Source organism: Rhinatrema bivittatum, chromosome 3, assembly GCF_901001135.1.
Source record: "Rhinatrema bivittatum chromosome 3, aRhiBiv1.1, whole genome shotgun sequence".
NCBI lineage: Eukaryota > Metazoa > Chordata > Amphibia > Gymnophiona > Rhinatrematidae > Rhinatrema > Rhinatrema bivittatum.
Genome location: NC_042617.1, coordinates 442,043,689 through 442,061,936, shown reverse-complemented (window position 1 = coordinate 442,061,936; position 18,248 = coordinate 442,043,689). Strand labels below are relative to the sequence as shown.

General features: G+C 39.6%; 1 long non-coding RNA gene across 1 annotated transcript; it reads left to right on the top strand.

The window, feature by feature from the left end:
- The first annotated feature begins 1,140 nt into the window (after positions 1 to 1,140).
- Positions 1,141 to 2,027, top strand: LOC115088820. The gene is made up of 3 exons (XR_003855910.1): positions 1,141 to 1,234; positions 1,376 to 1,464; positions 1,775 to 2,027. It is a non-coding gene; the product is annotated as an uncharacterized LOC115088820 (long non-coding RNA).
- The last annotated feature ends 16,221 nt before the right edge of the window (positions 2,028 to 18,248 follow it).

Sequence of the window (18,248 nt, the reverse complement as noted above, 5' to 3'; positions counted from 1 at the left end):
ATGGATACTGTTACCTTTCTGGATGTTCAGATTTTTAAACATGGTGGGCAATTAGTCACATCTGTGTATAGAAAAAAGACCGATAAAAATACCCTGTTACACTATGACAGTTTTCATCCTAAACGGTTAAAAAATAACATCCCGGTGGGTCAGTTCTTACGTTATAGGAGGCTATGCAGCTCGACAATGGATTTTAAAATTCAATCTTCAAAATTATGGGAACGTTTTCGGGCGAGGGGTTATTCTGATTCCTGCATAAAGAAGGCATACAAACGTGCCTTGTATGCTAATCGTGAGAATCTTTTTCTTCCGAGTAATAAAGATGGGCCCTCCAGGGTTATATGTACTGTTCCTTATTCCATTAAAACCTCTGCAATCAAAAATTCTATTCTGAGGCATTGGTATATTTTATCTCCATTACATATTTTTGATCAACCCCCTGTCTTTGCCATAAAGAAGCGACAATCATTGCGTGACAGATTAAAGGGTTCCACCATTAAGACTATTGAAAATAATCGGCTGCAAGGCCAGGTCTCTTGTGGATCCTGTTCCGTTTGTCAGCATGTGATTCATTGCAAAAGTTTTTTTCCTCCCAACACTGATTATAGATACACTTTACCCGGGTTATTTTCATGTGATAGTAGTGGGGTAGTATACATTATTCAATGCCCTTGTGGCTTAATGTATGTGGGACAAACTTGCAGATCGGTACGAACGCGCATTATTGAACACCGTAGCCGTATTAAGGTCCTAAGGGAACATGCTCCTTTGGTTGACCACTGGCGGGAAGCTGAACATTCTTGGGAAGACATAACATTTTTTGTTATTAAACAAGTGTCGTTAAAAAATGGTGGAGATTTATCTGCTGCGTTGTTACGTGCCGAACAAAGTTTTATTTTCAAATGGAAAACTACGAGCCCTCACGGTCTTAACGGACCGGTTGAGTGGAGTGCGTTTTGGTGATGTTGTGGGCCCCTTTAAATTAGGATGAGTGCATTGATATAAAGGAAGAACACACTAGTGTTCCCCACTCTATTTCAAACATGGAACAGACGTCATTTCCGGGTAGGTGTCAGTTAAGAGAACGCGTTGCTGTGCATTGTTGAACGGCAGTCCACTTTCTCATTGTCATTTTTTCTTTTTTCTTATTTTTCTTTAGTGTTATAATGTCTAAGAGGCTTATGAATGGTGACACATTAAATTTAAGTGTTACGTGGAAGTGTCCCCGTTAGAGGTATGATTTTTTTACCTGATTTTTTCCACTTGCTCTTTACCTGCTTTTTACTTTAACATGGAATTAATGTTGAGATTCATTAGGATAACTGTTTCATGACTTGATTTTTCCTTTTATTATTTTTTTATTTTTGTATATTAGAACGGGTTGAACTTTAGAGTGAGTTGAGAGATGAATGATTTTTGAATCTTCCTTGAAGGTACCTCGTATCGAACACATTTTGAAGTTTGGTGGGTATTCTTTAGTTTACCCATTGTATTATTGTGTATAAGACAGTGGGGATTTACTTTTGCGCTGTTGCGGTTTTTTCCTGTCTTTTTTCTGTCTTTTTTCTGTCTTTTTTCTGTCTTTAGGTCAGTATAAATGTATTATACAAACTTGTGGCAATTATTCTAATGTGTGAGTAGTGCATTTATATTTCGGTCCTTCCGTTAAAATGAATTAAATTAATTAGGTGGTGAATTTATGCTTTATTTCATTGTTGAATATTATTGAGTCCTTTTTTGGGATATGTGATAAATAATGTGATTTGGTTTGTAGATCGCATGTTGGAAAACTTGTTAAGAAATTGAAGTTTCGAAGCTCTACAGTTGTGTCACTCATTAACATTTTGAGATGATAGCTGTTATTCATTCAAACCAGTCCTATCCCTGATGAAGCCATTAAGATAAGCTTGGCGAAACGAAGATCTTTGTTGGATACGTTGAGGACTGACTTCGTTGGTTGATTTATTGTATAATGTTTAAAATATGATGTGAGCATTTGCACTTTATATTACAAGTGAATTATTTGATAATATTTCTGATTTTCATGTTTTTTGAAGATGTTTGTTTTTAAATGTGAGTGCATGAGTATAGTATGAGTGTGTTAGATAGTTTTTAATGTTAGATAGGTTTATAAAATGCAAATAAAACATTGATGCAATTTATTGTATTCCTCTTCTTATGTATGTTGTGTACTACCAAATGACATGACACAACATTTTGTGGCCTGCACATCCCTACAAAATAAGTTCGCCAAAAGCAACGTCGGCTGGCTTCTCCTCCAGTTTGCCTATCTCTAACCTTTTAAATGTCTTGTTCTTCCTAATTTTGATAGCTAGTGGTTCTATAGATAACATAAGAAGCGGTAAAAAAAGATACGCCTGACTTGTTCCTCTGTTCAATTAGAAAACCGCCAACTAAGATTATTTGTTAGTTTGCATGTTCTTGGGGAGTTATATAAAAGGTGTTTCCAGTGAAGGAAATTATCGTTAATATTACTGCAGAGTTCTTAATACAATTGCAAAGTCCATAATAGGTAGTCTCATGAGATCATATTAAATGCTTTCTCAGCATTCGTCCTAATAATCACTGCTGTTTTATGATTCTTTTTATAAACTGCATTAAGCGCACTGCAATCAGATACCTTGTATTCAGCACTGAGTGCCTACCCAATACAAACCAGACTTGGTTTTTATGGATTCGATTCAGGATGCAGTGATTATAATTTGATTTCTTTGAGGATGCTGTAGAGCTAGAGAGATTTCTCTTGTCGTTCAGAAGCATTTATTCCAATCACTGACAGGAATATAGAGGTGAAAATGTTTTACAATATTACAAGATTTCTGAGTTTTACAGACTTTTTCAGTTAACATTCCATCATTATTCATTTTCAAGGTCTATCTCAATTGGTTCACCAAAACAACTTTTGTCTCCAGTGTTTTTCTTTCATTCTTAGCATTTATAAATGCCTTCTCTGGCATTGACTTCTTTGATATCATCACAGGCAGTACAATTGGGGAGAATGACAATAATACACCCATTTTCTATGAAGAATAGGAAATGTATATGTAACTTATTAGCCCATGTTACAAATATATCTGTATGTATTTTATTCCACATTCTATTTTTTTATGTCATTCTTCTTGCCAATCTTTTAGTACTGATCTCTGTGTTCTGTTAGATATCTCATGAGTCTCTCTGGCCAGATGAATTCCTTGTATTTTTTTCCATGCTTTACACCAGTGCTTTCCTTTACTTCTCTCAGTATTGTGCATGTTCCTATAATCCACTGCCTTCCATATGTTTTGCACTTCATTCTGATTTTAATAAATCTGGTATTGATCGTAAGGGGAGAAAAGTTTGTAGTGGTAGTTACCACCATGGGTAAGAGTTTTGTATAAAGCTCTCTTGGCATTGCTGTATTGTATTTCTTACCCTGGATATACATGTTGTATTTTTGTCTTGTTTTCTGGATCACTCAAGAAAAACATATTGAACATAAATCTGGGATAAACTTGATTTGCTTTCTATTTATATCTGCAATTTACCCTCCAACTTACTAAACAGCATTTTCTATGTCTGTGGGATAAAACTTTGGATAAATCTGACCCTAATTTGTTTACAGATAATTTATATAAAACAAAAGCGGCCCGTATTCAGAAATATTTAGCTGGATAACTTGCAAGTTATCAAGCTTAATGCTTAGTTTTGGATATTTTAATTACTTTTCCAGTTAAACTTTAGATGGATAATGCATTATCCAGCTAAAATTTGGCCAGATAACATGGGGGCATTCTGGAGGCATTTCTGGGGGGGAGTTAGGTTAGCTGGATAAGTTATCTGGGTAACTGATATTCAGAGTTAGCTGGATCATATATTCATAAATATTCCTCCAAAGTGAGCTGGATAAGTTTATCTGGCTAAGGGGGTCATTTATCAAAGTGCTATATGGCATTTTCGCATATGATAAGGCATTTTTGCATGCGAAAAATGCCTTAGCGCATGCAAAAACGCCATTAATGTGTGCGAAAGCACCATAACGCATGGTGCGATGCAAATGAGAAAAAGGGGAGGATATTGGGGCGGGATTTTTGGCCAAGTGGGCTGGGCTCACAGTTTTGCGAAGTAGCCAGTCAAGTTCAAGACATTCACTATGAATATGCATGAGATAGATTTTCTACAGTGGAGACAGTGAATGCAAATCTGTCTCATTCATATTCATTGCAGATATTCTGAATACCTGACTGACTAGTTGTGTCCCAAGAAGTGGGTTGAGAACCCCTGCGCTAGAGCAGTGCTTCTCAACCCAAATCCTTGGGAAACACCAGTCATGTTTTCAAAATGTTCACTTCAATATATCCACTTGGAGTTGGTCAGCACTGTGATATTTTCAAATCCCGCCATTTAGCCAGCTAGGTCCAAACTTAAAGTCTGATTCACTAAAGCTTTTTTTTCACTCTTGGGGCCTGATTTTAAAAAGCATTTACAGTGCTTAAAGGAGAATTTTAAAAGCCCAGCATGCACCAAAATCAGGACATGCATGCACTCAGCAGATTTTAAAAGCTGCCTCCATGCCCACGCATCTCCCGATGTGCTAATATCTTATTTCAATTCAAAAAGGGGCATGGTGTGGGCATGTTTTTGGTGGGGGCATAAGCACTGCAGGGCTGGGTCAAGAGATGTGCGTGCAAATACTTACATGCATGGGTGAATGCCCAGGTCCAGTGTCACGTAACTTTACTTCCACTATGGAGGAGGTGTAAGTTGAACCCCCCCCCAAAAAAAAAAAAAAAAAAAAAGCCAGCCATCCCTGAGTGGTTTAAAGAGTCTGAGGTAACTGTGGGGAGGACAGGCTTAAATCAGGGTGGCTTGGAGGACCTAGCTCTACACTGGGTGAACTGGTGGATGAACTGGTGAAACTGGTCATGGTGTGAATGCACACTGCTTAGAAAATTCTCCCACGGCTCATACCCGGATGTGCATGACTGTGTACACCCTGTTGCAAAATAGAGTGCACGCATAGTCACGTGCAGGCTATTTTATAACATATGCATGTATGTGTGTGTATGTTATAAAATTGCTACATTCCTGCATGTGCGCCAACATACATGCATAAATGTGCATCCATGCCCCTTTGAAAGTTACTGTCCTTAAATTGGATTTTACACATGTAAATGCAATTTACTCATATAAGTGGGCTTTTGAAAATCGCTACAATATATGTTACTGAATTGTCCATAGGATATTCATAGGTAAGTGCACTTTATGCATGTGAATGGATTTTTTAAATTTACACAGGTAACTCCTTTTAAAATTACCTCCTGTGTCTATGCGTAAAAAGTATAGTAAATCAGCTCCTTAGCTGAATATCAGCCTTGGTGCACATAAATATGATTTTAAAATACGCAAGCTCTATTCCTGCTTAATTGTTTGCCACATTTGAAAATGCCTCATACTAAAAGGAAGGGAAGATTAAGGGGTGATTTGCCAGCGACCCTCTCAAATAGCCTGAGTCAGCAGGAGATCATGAGTTTCCTTACCCCCGCATTAGCGATTCCTCTGGATCTGTCCTTGGTGGTGGATGCTGGGAAGTGAGCAATATCATTGTCGGACCTTGAGACTATGCAGAATCTCAGTGCTCCCATGACTCCTTCCCTGCCACAGTGTAACATTGTACTGGGAGAAGCACTGCTGTTGAACAACACAAGGGTGCAGGTGATGTCAACAGCTGTAACTGGGGTGACTTTCCCTTCAGAAATCATGAGAGTAGAGCCAGGAAGTTTGGCAAATGTTTCTCTGCTGAGAGAACAACAGATCATGTTGGAGACTGATCTTTCTCTCTTCCTAACTTTGATTCCTAACATCAGTGGGGAACTCGCTAGGAACAGCAGTTTGTAGCGAAAGCCTAGCACTAGAGAGTTAGCGTCTTCAGGACACCAGAGCGTACTGGTTAAACCTGAAATAATTAATTTGGACTCTGGGTGGCATTGGTCTCTTTAGAGAAATTTATCTCTTCTATGACATCACAGACTACTGATATTTATCAGCAGAGTCCATGGCTATCATTCATAAAGAAAAGCTAGATGACCTGGAAAAATGGGTTACAGGAGTTAAGAACACTCAGTTGAATTTGGTACAAGATGGTTTGATTCAAGCTATCAAGGTAGAGAATCTGGAGAATTGCATCAGATATTTAAACCTTAGCGTGCTGAATTTTCCACTTTTGGATGATATTTCCTTGCTAGAAATTTGTAAAAATTTCTTTGAAGGCAATCCCACCAATTGCCAAAACTTATTTTTTGCCAGTTGAAAAGAAAGGGGTTTCAATTGATATGGCCCCAGGGAATGTAAGTGGGGTAGGAATTGGCTCTAATTTGACTGATTTTCTGGAAAGTGCAGATGTTATGGAGGTAGAACTTTCCAGAAAATCACTCAAATAGGTTCAAGGTGTGGTTATGAAATTATTTTTTCATAATAGATCTACATTGTTTTATGGACAAAAATATGGATTTATCCAGATGTCACAAGATCATTGCAAGATCGTCGGAAAACATTTTTGCCTATGCGCCAAGAGGTTCAGGCCAATTGGTGCACAATTTATTGTTCAATATCCATGCAAATATATTTTGAAATTGCATGATGTCAGATATGTGTATCCTGAGCCTACTTGGCTGAGATTTTTCCTGATCCTTGTAAATCTTCGGTATCTACCACTAACTAAAGGGTTATCATATCGATATTTAGCTGATGCTGTCTTTTCATATTTTCTTTTTTTCTTTTTCCTGTTTTAGTTTGCTTCCTTTCATTTTGTCTCTTTTTCTTTTGATATTGTGTCATAGTGAATATGGATTTGTTTTCTTTTCTCTTTATAATGTTTGATTTTTTTCATATTTGTAGGCCCAGAATTTTTGTGACAAGTTGTCTTGTGTTTAATTACAAATTGCAATAAATAAATAAAAAGTTATATACATATATATATATATATATATAGTATTATTATATTTATATATGTGGGTGTGGGTGTGTGTATGTGTGAGTGTGATTTTCTATCCAAAGTTTGCCCAATGAGAAAGTAGCTATATACTTAACTACAAAAGTAGGTATATATATTTAACTACAAAATACCCAAAGACTTTGCAGCTAGCTGGGCATTTTCATCCAAAGAAGATGTAGTTCATGAACCTTTGAGACATCGCAGGCTGATCTGCAGAAGAGTTCTACAAGGTCTTGAAAACTCATCTATTACATCATTTTATTGGCAATTCAATGGTATCACAGTATGTAAAGAGTCCTGTAGATAGTTCACAATTATGAACCATGAAGCTAGCATATTTGTTACTGTAGCCAAACTTCGTAGCCAAACTACTAGAGGGAAATAAATAGTAGAAAAGACAAACAATTATATCGTTCAACAATGGGTTACAAAAACTGCTATGGAGTCCATAATCAGTCTGACAAAACAAAATACAATGCAAAACCTTTATATTATTTTATACTCTAATAGTCTTTATATCTACCTACTGTAAGGTGAATAAAAAAATCTGCTGAATTAAACCCAAAGAAGCATTTTGTGCTGAATCTTTAATAAATAGTTTTTAAAAAAATGCAATACAATCCTCTTTAAATGTATTTTTATTCCCCTCCCCCACCCACATAAGTGAACATAAATAAAACACCACCATTATTTGGGTTAAATTTATTTTTAATCTATTCTTCCATCTACATAAAAAATGGCATAAATACAATAATACATCTGACAATATTTTAAAGGTTGCTGCCTGAATCTGAATCATGTTTTTAAATTAAACCCTAAAGCTGCAGTCTAATGCATTACTTTAATTTAGTGGAATATGTGCATAATATCATACGAGTCCCATGACATCCTTTATTGAATCAGTCTGAAAGCTGCACTGAATCATATCTATCTGTTCATAAATCTCTGCCAAATATTGCTGACTTTTACATTTAACCTCTCTGGCAAGGCATGACCTCTTTGTATGAAAATAAAGTATAGAAATATTTTAGGATAAAAAAAACAGTCTTTAGAATTAATCAGTGGAATGCATGCAAATATAACCACATTATCTCCATAGTGATGTGATCATAGTGAAAGGAACTGCTGCGGTAAACAATTTCAGCCTTTCCACTGAAAGGTTAGAGAAGTGACTGATGCATCTAACATAGAAACCGAAGGACAGCAATGTTATGAATAACCTGTTATGTAAGTCAAATGCATATAAAATCAATTTAGAAAAACTAGGGTAATCACACAATCAGTGTCCTATCAATTGAAATAATATGTAAGAAATGCTTAGAAAAATTTAGATTTATTTAATATGCCAATACTTTTCATATCACAACAAAATATGTTATATTATACATCATAATTTAACCTTACATCCATCCCTCATTCACACCATTCAAAATATAGCAACATACAAATTATCACAATTCATCAACATTTAACTAAAAATATGGAACATTCACATAATGTATGTCTAGAGTATATCAAACATTCGAGAAACTATAGACTGGTGAGCCTGACTTCAGTACCAGGAAAAATCATGGAAACTGTTATAAAGAATAAAATCACAAAACATTTACATGGACATGGTTTGATGGGACATAGCCAACATGGATTTAACCAAGGGAAGTCTTAATGCAAACCAGGGCAGCTCATGAAGGAGTTGCAAATTATAGGCACAACTCACTTCATTGGCTTCAAGTATTATAGAGGTCTTTAAAAACATGAGAAGTCTAGAATGGATAAATGTGAATCAGTTATTTACTCTTTTGGATAATAAAAGGATTAGGGGGCACTCCATTAAGTTAGCAAGTAGCACATGTAAAACTAATCTGAAAATATTCTTTTTCACTCAATGTACAATTAAGCTCTGGAATTTGCTGCCAGAGGATGTGGTTAATACAGTTAGTATAGCTGGGTTTAAAAAAGGGTTGAATAAATTGTTGGTGGAGAAGTCCATTAACTGCTATTAATCAAGTTGACTTAAGGAATAGCCACTGCCTTTACTGGCATCAGTAGCATGGGATCTACTTAGTGTTTGTGTACTTGCCAAGTACTTATAGCCTGGATTGGCCACTGTTAGATCAGGATGCTGGGCTTGATGGACCCTTGGTCTGAGCCAGTATGGTAACTAGGGATGTGAATAGTTTTTTGACGATTTAAAACAATCGTCAGATATATTTTAAATCGTCAAAAATCGTTAAGAGTCGCGATACAATAGAAATTCCCCCGATTTATCGTGAACAATCATAAATCAGGGGAGGGGGGAGGGCGGGGAAAACCGGCACACCAAAAAAACCCCTAAACCCACCCCGACCCTATAAAACAAATCCCTTACCTTCCCCCACCCTCCCAAACCCCCCCAAAACTTTTTACGAGTACCTGGTGGTCCAGTGGGGGCGCGGGGACCGATCTCTTGCTCTCGATCCATCGGCGCCATTTTGGCTGCCACTCAAAAATGGAGCCGATGGCCCAATAAAAAAAAAACCCACCCGACCCTTTGAAAATGACCCCTTAGCTTCCCCCACCCTCCCGATCCCCCCAAAACATTTTAAAATTACCTGGTGGTCTAGTGGTGGTCCCGGGAGCGATCTCCCGTTCTCAGGCCGTCGGCTGCCACTCATAAAGATGGCGCCGATGGCCCTTTGCCCTTACCATATGACAGGGTATCCGTGCCATTGGCCGGCCCCTGTCACATGGTAGAAGCACTGAATGGCCGGTGCCATCTTTAAAGATGGCGGCGTCCATATTTACGATGGTGGCAGCCATCTTTAAAGATGGTGCCAGCCATCTTTACAATGATGGCATCATCTTTAAAGATGGCGCTGGCCATCCAGTGCTCCTACCATGTGACAGGGGCCGGCCAATGGCACAGATACCCTGTCACATGGTAAGGGCAAAGGGCCATCGGCGTCATCTTTATGAGTGGCAGCCGATGGCCTGAGAACGGGAGATCGCTCCCGGGATCACCACTAGAGCACCAGGTAATTTAAAAATGTTTTGGGGGGATCGGGAGGGTGGGAGAAGTTAAGGGGTCATCTTTAAAGGGTCAGGTGGGTTTTTTTTAATCGGGCCATCGGCGCCATTTTTGAGTGGCAGTCAAAATGGCGCCGATAGCCCGAGAGCGGGAGATCGGTCCCTGCGCCCCCACTGGACCACCAGGTACTCGTAAAAGGTTTTGGGGGGGTTCGAGGGGGGGTGGGGGAAGGTAAGGGATTTGTTTTATAGGGTCGGGGTGGGTTTATGGGTTGTTTTGGTGTGCCGGTTTTCCCACCCTCCCCCCAAATAACTCCTGTTATTGGACACTAATGGGAGTAATGAATTTTCACGATAAATCGTGAAAATTTCTATTGTATTGCGCACTGTACCGATTTTTGACGATTTAAAAAATATCGGACGATTTTTTTAAATCGTCAAAAAACGATTCACATCCCTACTCTCCATTATAGATATCTGGTTTGCAGAGCTGGGAGATGTTGCAGCTCCTTCCATGCTGTGCTGTGTTCTCTGGAATCCTGAAGCTTGTCTGCTGGGCTGTAAGAACGGGCAGGAATGATGTCTCGGGTGTCATCTTCAAGTGTTCATGGTCATCTTTTTCTGCTGGCCACCTCCCTGAACTCCTCACCTCTGCTGCTTTTATAGTCCAGTACATGAATATGTAAATACTCATACATAGTCAAATAGAAGCACAAAAAAGGGGGTCACTTCTTCATTTCAGACTACTAGACCTCCCCACCCCCACTAACTGTGATGCTCCTGCCACATGGCAACTCCTGACCAGGGCGCGTGATCTCAGTCTTATGATATCTTGACCAGTGAGCTGCCCTGGCAGTGGCAGAGCATACCTGTGAGCCAACCTGTCTGATAAGCCCCCCTTCTTGGATTGGTTGTTCTTGACTCCAGGCAGATGTGGGCTCTGATGCAGATCTGAACTGTTTTTATACACACCTGGATGTTTGTCTCAGGACCTTTGTTTACTGAGCGAATTTGATAAACTTCTGGTATCTCCCTACAATAGTAAACAAGACAAAATAAATAGCTTCAAAATGCAGATCAACTAATGGGGTTTTTCACAAATGTTATGCTTAAAAGTAAGTCAATTTTAGAAATAATTGTAAATTGCTTGCCTATTTTCTTATGCTGTACCCAATAGAGTCACAATTCTATTGTATATTTTGTATTTGTAAATTCTCCTTAAAGTGAAACTGAGAGGTTGATATTCCAAGAATATGTCTAACTCTTTTACTTACCTGGACAAAACTTGAGATATGAATTGTTGCGCCCGTTGGACACAGTCGGCTGCGCCCTCTATTGCTCACCTTTTTTCTACCTGAATGTTGTGTTTGTGGCATATTTGTGGACTCTTAGTCAAAGTGGTGATGACTCATCCCACGGGGAGGGGCCCCATGGGGAACCACAGTGTTAGGCTAGACTCTTAGTAAGCAGACACTGAGGAAAGAAGACTTTATTATACTGCTGTTGAAGCTTGCCCAAGGAATGGACAGTACTGTAGACCAGAGATATCACAGTAAGCTCAGACAGTCTCTGTAGTAGATGGTCTCACCCAGATGTAGCAAAGGTCCGGTTGTGTTCCGCAGCGTGGGATAGGCCGTGAACCTGAAGGGTGGAATAGGAAGAGCTGGAGCATAGTGATACAGAGTAGCAGTACTGATAAACTTCCTTTGGTAGTAGAATGAAGAGAAGGACCCGTGGTCCGATTTGCAGGATACCCTGAGCAGAATAGGCCCTCGAGGAGCAAGTACCTAGGAGTGCCGAGGGTTCGTGAAAGAAAGCAGACAGGACCCCCGAGGAGCAGATGTCCTTAGGTTAGGCAGTTGAACCCCGAAGGGCAGGTAGAAGCAAGAGGCCCCCAGGGAGCAGGTACCAAGAACTTCCATAGGAGTGAGATACCCCGAAGGGTAGTGAGGAATCCAAGCGAGCAGCTTAGAAACGGTCAGAGTAGCAAAACCAAAGTCCTTGCTAACTCTTTGTATTGGAGCGGAGCTGAGGTTTAAATAACCGGAGGTACTGATGTCATGCGGTGGAGACGCCCCCGAGGCTCCCGCCATGACGTATTCAAAAGCGTAGGTAGCATGCGTGCGCGTGCCCTAGGAGATCTCAGGAAGAAGCATGGTGGACGGGGATGCCCATGCTATCTCGGAGACGCCGAGGGTTTCGGCAATCAGCAGTGGAGGCAGCCAGCCTTCTAAGGGAGGAGGAAAAGGATAGAAGAGAGGTGAGGCAAAGCGGTCGCAGCCATCTGCGACTGACGGATGCAACACTGACTCAGTTCATTTTGGGAAGATGGCTGCTTCCACTTCTCCTCACCGTACCCTCCAGCTTCCCCGGTCCAGCATGGGTGATTGCATTCGCCATCTTTCTCCAGGAGTTACCTAGGGCACATGCGCGTGTGCAGCCCCGTCCTTTACGTGCATCATGGCGGGAACCTCGTGGGCGTCACCACTGCATGACATCACTAGCTCTGCTATTTAATCTCTGCTCACAGTTCCTTTTGAAAGCAGTTACTATTTGAAAAAGGTATAACATCAAGAAAGGTTTCGTATATTGAAGGTAGTGAATCCTCAGAAAAGCGCGGATACAAACTCTGTGGTCTTTGTAGGTGTGGTGTAAGACGAGGAGATCCAGGAAGTGAAACTCATGGTTAATGCAAATGGAGCCGGGTTTCTGACGGAGTGGAGAGGTAAAGTAATAATGGTTTCATTGTGGGAGCACCTGACTTAGAAATGTATATTTAATCAATTTTTGAGAGTTTTTTTATTAGAACTTAGTTTAAAGTGAAGGTTTAAATAAAAATTTTTGTCTGAATCATTTTACAGGATCACATTCACATTCGGGAGTTTTTTCACAATGAATGATGGGAGCCATTGAGCCGGAGTGAATTGAGTGTGCTTTGTCTGAGTCCTCTCCTTCAAGTTTAGGTAGGAGTGGGACTCAGGATAAGGTTTTTATAAATTATAGTGTTGATTCATTATCATTTAGGCATCATAAATTAATATTTGAACATATTTAATGTTTTACATAAGAGTTTGGGTCAACTGGATAAACATGATGAAATAGTATACAAGGGCATTAGAGTATGAGATAAATTTGTTTTTCTCTTTTTTAATATTGTTTCATGTATTGTAGATACGAGTGGTGGGAGCCATGGGTATCTGTTGATGTTTGGTCTAAAAAGAGTATTCCCCTGAAGAAGCCAGCAGTGGCGAAACGAGGTCCTTGTCGGGATGAACAATAGAACTGGTTGAACGGAATACACCAAGGATATATATTTATTGAATGTATATAGGATTACCATTTAAGAAACATACACAAGGTTTTTGATATAAGAGGTGTATCCACCAACAAAGACCTAAATTAACATCAATGGGATCAGGATGTACAAGGTCTGATTAGGGTAAGGTTTAGGGAAGAAGTAGGAGAGAATTGAGGGACATACTTTAGTGGACTCCATGCAAATTTCAATGTACATGTATTTTGTGATATGTTGAAAATTCACTAAATGTAATTTTGATAGGTAATCAAGTTTTCAATAAAGGAATGATTCTTTTTAAGTAATACTTCATTTTGAAATATTTTATTGAACTCACAAAAGTGCTAGTTGTCTCCCACATTTTTTAATGTAGGGTTTTTTTTTGGTATATATATATATAAATTAACCAAATAGAATAAAAGATTTCTAACTTTCAGGGAATTCATAACTGTATTGATGTCGTTTTGGAAAATGTTCAATTGCATGTGGCGTGTATTTTCAGGAAAGTTTGGGGATAGCCAGGGTCATTCTAAGCTGTCAGAGAGTTTTCTTATGACCTGCAAAAGGACTGTAATGCATTAAGTTTTCCTGGTCCTCTTGGGCCTATATCTGTGCTGAGCAGCTGCTGAATGGACTCTGGGATTTCTTTTTCTGTGCTTCACAGTACAGCAGAAATTCAAGAAAGGCCTTCCGTCAGCCATGGCTGACTAACTAGAAATTGCTGTTGCTTGGCCAAAAAAAAAAAAAAGACAGCTTTTTTTTTTTTTCCAAATTCTATAAAATATTAATGCATTGCATTATTATGGTAAATCTCTGAGCATTAGATTTCTGAGAAGGTGTCAGTATTGTTAAATATGTGGCAATTATGTGGCATACCCATGTGTGAAATACATATTGGTAGTAATAGAATCATACTGTAAATGATTAAGCCAATAATGTAATAATAAGGCCTATGGCAGCAGAAGCAGAAGTCTGTCAAAAATCACAATATAGCTAAATAAGTGTGAACATGAATCAGGAAAGGGAGTTTGGTGTTTTAGTGGATCGGAAAACTAAATATGAGCACTCACTTCTACTGTAGATTTTAGACATATCCTTAGAGAAATTTTTGTAGCCCCTGAAGAAGATAGCTCCACATTAACAACTTGAAAAAGTGTTTGCAAGGAGTGAGGCACAAAGGCATTATGGGTGACTCCGGTTTCCATCCACAATTCTCAATGACCATTACATCCCCGATGAAATTTCTCCGATTCTGTACACATGTACAGAGTTCTCAGATCATGTTTATTATTCATCTATTATTATTATTATTACTAAGATCAATGTTATTTTTTGCCTCTTGTTCCCTATCCACTTGTTAATTGTAAACCGACATGATGCGATATTTATCACGAATGCCGGTATAGAAAAACTTAAAATAAATAAATAAATAAATAAATAAATGCATGAATGTCACCTACCTTGTGTAACTCTCCGGTTGAGAAAGTGTTTTCTCTCATCTGTTTATTTATCTTGTGACCCCTTTTTATACAATATTTGATCGAGTTCAATGATATTATTCTCTTGAAGCATACAGTACACCATACCCCTTAGGGTGTTTCTATAAAGAGGCAGGGTGAGGCGGCCACTTCAGGCGGCAGAATTTTGATGTGGTGAAAAATGGCCCTCTCAGAATGCTGCTCTGTTATCTGCCTCACACTCAGCTGCCCTCTGTGTTGATAAACATGTTTCAGGGGCGCCGTTGCCCTCCTTCTGCTAGAGCTCTTCCTCCCAGGCTTTGAAGAGCTGCTGCGCCTGATCCTGCTGTTCACCCTCTCTTCAGGGCAGATCAGGAAAACGCTGCTGCCCAGGTAGCCTGCACAAGCACTTCTCCTCCCCTCATCCCGCCCTGCAGTTAGAAGCGGCATGGCCCATATGGCCGTAAAAATCAATATTGCCTTTTCTCCTTCAATTGATAGCAGGAAAAACAGTGAGGCACTGCAAATTGAAACATTGGCTCCCCTCCGCTCTAGCAGCCAGGAGCAGGAGAAGCACGGTGCGACTCAGTAATCAGCATCGTTGGCTTCCCCCATCTCCAACTGGGAACAGAAGGGGCAGTGCGGTGTGGTGCAGGCCGCAGAAAGAAGACTCGGCCTTCCTCGGTTTTCTGGAGCAGGAGGAGACGCGTGGCCGGTTAGCAGAAAGAAGCACTATCAATCTTCCCTCCCCAAAATCAGGAGAAGAAGCAGCTGGGCCTGAGGCTAGAAAAAAGTCTGATGAGCCAAAAAAAGAGGCATCTGCTGCTGTGCTTCAAAAGGAAAGCATGTGTGTGTATGTAACTGAGCATGTGAGAGAGAGAGCAAGTGTGTAAGTGTGTAACACTGAGCATGTGAGAGAGAGAGCAAGTGTGTGAGTGTGTGTATGTAACTGAGCATTTGAGAGACAGAGCAAGTGTGTGAGTGTGGGACACTGAGCATGTGAGAGAGAGAGCAAGTGTGTAAGTGTGTAACACTGAGCATGTAAGAGAGAGAGCAAGTGTGTGAGTGTGTGTATGTAACTGAGCATTTGAGAGACAGAGCAAGTGTGTGAGTGTGGGACACTGAGCATGTGAGAGAGAGAGCAAGTGTGTGAGTGTGGGACACTGGGCATGTGTGAATAAAGCTTAGTGAATGTACATCAATGAGCTTACATGAATTTGAATGCTTTATTTGTAAATTACTGGCAGAAAAAGCACAGAGCATTGATGATCCTCATCCTTTCCACAATAATCCCTCCTTCTCCTCTCCCTCATTATACGGTGGCACCGAGGAGGACACTGCCCTGGAATGATCCTCATCTTTTCCATAATAATAATGTTCCTTCTTTCTCACATTATATCGCAGCATCAATAATCCTCATTCCCTCCACAATAATTCCTCCTCTCTCATTATACAACAGTGCTGAGCATACAGCATTGATAACCTCCATCCTCACCACAATAATTCCTCCTCTTTTTGCTCTTTCATTATACAACAGTGCTTAAATCACACAGCATTGATGATTCTTGCCCCCTCCACAATAATCCCTTCTCTTCCTCCTCTATCATTATACATAATGCTGTGTTTAGAGTACACAGCATTGATGATCCCCATCCCCTTCACAATAATCCCTCCTTTATAATTATACAATAGTGCTTAAATCACACAGCACTGATGATTCTTGTCCCCTCTACAATAATCCCTCTCTTCCTCCTCTATCACTATACAGTAGTGCTTAGAACACACAGCATCGATGATTCTCATCCCTCCACAATAATTCTTCCTCTTCTCTATCATTATACAGCAATGATTAGAGCATACAGCATTGATGATCCTCATTCCCTCTACAATAATCCTTCCTCTTCCCTCTCTGTCATTATACAGCAGTGCTGAGAAGCAGTAGTTATCAGGCAGAGACCATAGTAGGAATGGGGATAGCCAGTTTCACAGGTGCTTACTTCCAGGGCACAACCTACAGCAGGATTCTGGGATCAGGCACTGATGTCGGCGTTTAGAAGGGATAGTAGGAGCCGGTATTAGAATTTGATGTGGTAAAATACAAGAAATGGTAACGCCATTTGGTGAAATGTTGGTTTTGAGAGCTCGCTTGAGATGTGCTGAGGATTAAGAGTCGGGGGACGGATCTGTTTCTGTACGTCTGTGGGACGTATAGATCTTTACACAGGAATATTGAATTAATAAAAGATGAAAATATAAGCAGCAGGAAATTCTTTGAAAATTATCCTGAGGAAGCCTGTGAATGGCGAAATATGTTGAGAAGATTAAAAGAGGAAGAAGAGAATCTAGAATAAATCTGTCATGAGAATGTATAAGATTTATGTAACTGAGTTCTTTCTGCTTGTAATTTGAATTTTGCATTGTGAAAAAAGATTTTCAATTTAAAAATGAAGATGTTTTTAAATGAATGTGAAATGTATGAGTGAGTGTAGTGAGTGTGTTATGAATGAATGAGTAAGTGGTATGTTTGGATTTGAAGGTGGATATTACTTGTGTGTTTTTTTTAAAATAAATTAATGTTTTGGAATTTTTCCATTTTGAATATTAATAAAGTTTGAGATATATATATATATATATATATATATATATATATATATATATATATATATATATGTCACTATTTGTTTGTGGATGATTATAGTCTGGTGATATATGATTAAATGCCATATTAGTTGTATCTGTGGAAATGTGGGAAGCAGGTTGTAGGGTTCCTGGGAGGGTAGCAGGGTTGTCAGCTTCCAAGAAACATCATCAGTGATGCACTGTTTGCCACCTTTTGGGAATTCTGACCCTTCCTTTCCCCCTTCTGTAGCACTGCCAATCACCAGAAGGGCCAGACTCCAAGGGGACTCTCTGCCCCCTATGACCCTCTCGATGATTTGACCTGTGCTTTGCCTTTGGAGCGGGGAAGGGGGGCGTCAACTCAACCCTGGCCTCAGGCAGCAGATTACCTTGAGTTGCCTCTGCCATTCCCTAACTCTAACTTTGAAAGAAATGAATGGGATGGGCAATTTTCAAAAGTGGTTTACACGGATAAACCGGCAGTTTGAAAATTACCCAGCCCCAATGGGGGGTAAAATTATGAATGCTGTTCTGTAACATGCATAGCTTTACCTGCATTGTGCAGAGGCATTCCTGAAGGCAGGGCTAGGTCAGGGGAGGTAACAGCATGCATTTCCATTTAAATTTTGTGTTTTATTTATAGAGATTCACTTACAAAGCATAAATAAACTTTGTTGCAGAAACATTGGGAAATATGCATAAAAATACAGCAACAATCCTGCTATACCAAGAAGAACTAAACCACCCATATTTACAAGAATGGAGGAGAAGCAAGTAATGTAGGAAAAATAAGAAATAAATTAGCTTTGCAATCCAGTGGGAGCACTGAGAGGAGAGGATCACCTTGCTGGTGGCTGAAAGGAATCAGTAAGTTTTTGCT